We start from the raw sequence: 1889 nt of genomic DNA, 5'->3' as shown, positions 1-1889 counted from the left end.
CCCCCACCCCCACCAGAGCAGCACTTGCATGTCACCATGACTCCGAGCTCATTAAAAAGAACTCCTAAACTAGCCACACTTCGTTTATTCTCTGGTCTTCTCTTCCCAAACCCTGGATACATGTTCCTTTGAAGAAAGAAGCAGAAACCAGCCCTCCAAGGTCTCTTGAGTTAATTTCATCTTCCCCTAGTGAATTACAACTTCTCACAGACACAAAGGAGAGCAGAGAGACAAATTACATATAAATAAGAGCTTCACTGGCTGGAGTGGAGGGGGGCATGGAGAGTGACGTCAGTTCTCCCAGAAACCCATTTATCATGATAACAAGGTCTCAAGTGCTTGGGCTGCTCTTTCAGCTTCAGAATCTGGCATACAATTATGTTCTTTATCGTACAGTATGGCGAGGCCAGCCAGAGCAAACTGGAACCATGCCAAGCAAACCAAGTAGCCCTAAACCACTCCCTAGCCCCCATCTGCAGAACAAAGGGGATCTCTGGGTTGCCTGAGTTGTGTGTGAGGTGAAGCACAACCTTCTGGAATGTTCCCCTTTGCAACATCTGTCCTGCAATCCTAATCCAGCCAAGGGGGATTGGTGAGAGTACAAACAGGTCGATGCAAATTCATTAGCTGACAAGAAAAATCATTAGTGTCATTTTTGGTCACTAAGGTTGGAACAAATGTAATCCAGGAGACTAATTCCTCTACTTAAGCGATGCCATCTCTAAAATGCAGGTAAAAAGGAGCAGAAAAGTACTCTGGGAGCCCTCAAAATACTAAAGCAATAAATATTACAGTGGCAATTTTGTGGGGAAGAGAATTCTCTCAAATTCCATCATCATAGAGTATTGTCTCCTATCTGCTCCTGGTCCTTCCACATCATGACTGCAGGGGGTGGGGGAGGTTCCAAACAGGGACAAGAGGGTGGAATACATTAATACATATCCTATAGAGAAAATACTATTAGAGTCTGGGTTCATGTTTTAAAAACTAATCAATTTCAATTACACAAAATACCCAGAGGCTTTTTTTTTTTTTTTTGAGTTAGTATTGCATTGCATGGACTATTTTCCTAAATAAGTAAGCCACAAGGTTTAGAAACATTTTTATGCGGTTCAGAGATTTTCATCAAGTAGTATTTGGTGTCATGGAATTTGACCTACCTCTACCTCACTTTCCTTCCTCACCTCAAGGTGTTAGTGGACTTCTTAAAATCCCAGATACCCCCAGATGAATAGAAAAGCTAGGTTGTTCACCCCAGATGGAATCATCTCCTCCTTTTGCAGCCAAACTTCTGGTCTACAAAAACAAACATGGAGCCTCAGGTCACTTCAATACGATTTCTCTGCACATCCCAGGCTGGAAAACTTCAGTTCTTTAAGTGAAGATTTTTTTTTTTCCCAGAGTCGGTCGCCAACAAAAAGAGAGATAGCACTGATTCTGCAGGTTTCACACTTATATTTTACTAAGTCCCCATAGAAAGAAGCCAGCTGCACAGGTTTTGGCACGCAAGCCTAGTTCCACTGAACACGCACCCAAGACAGACCCCCAGAGGCCCGCTCAAAAACATGCCAAAATACGCAGCCAGCCACCTACAGGCCAGCGAACTGCATCTCACAAAAACATACAAATGAGACCCAGAGGCATACAGCACAAGCAGACAGACCGACACACACCATAGAGGTGAGCACACTCAGAGAAACAGGCAGTTTCATTTAGGGTCACAGACAGAACCCGGGCGGCGCCGCCGACCGCCCGGGAAGACACGAGTGCGCGCACGTGCACTTACACACGCACACACTATACACACACAGACGCAGTCACATATGTAATGCATATGGAGAAACCCTACCCCAGCCAGTCACCTCCCCGCCCCCCCTCACCACTCACCG

The 1889-nt window shown here is 45.4% G+C and overlaps 1 protein-coding gene across 6 annotated transcripts in view; it reads right to left on the bottom strand.

The window, feature by feature from the left end:
* SEPT6 (septin 6) overlaps positions 1 to 1889 on the bottom strand; it is a 63159-nt gene that overhangs the window by 60391 nt on the left and 879 nt on the right. The gene's annotated exons all lie outside the window — the stretch shown is intronic.

The sequence above is a fragment of the Galeopterus variegatus genome, unplaced genomic scaffold, assembly GCF_000696425.1.
Source record: "Galeopterus variegatus unplaced genomic scaffold, G_variegatus-3.0.2 Scaffold669, whole genome shotgun sequence".
NCBI classification, from domain to species: Eukaryota; Metazoa; Chordata; class Mammalia; order Dermoptera; family Cynocephalidae; genus Galeopterus; species Galeopterus variegatus.
This window is presented reverse-complemented; position numbering and strand designations above follow the sequence as displayed.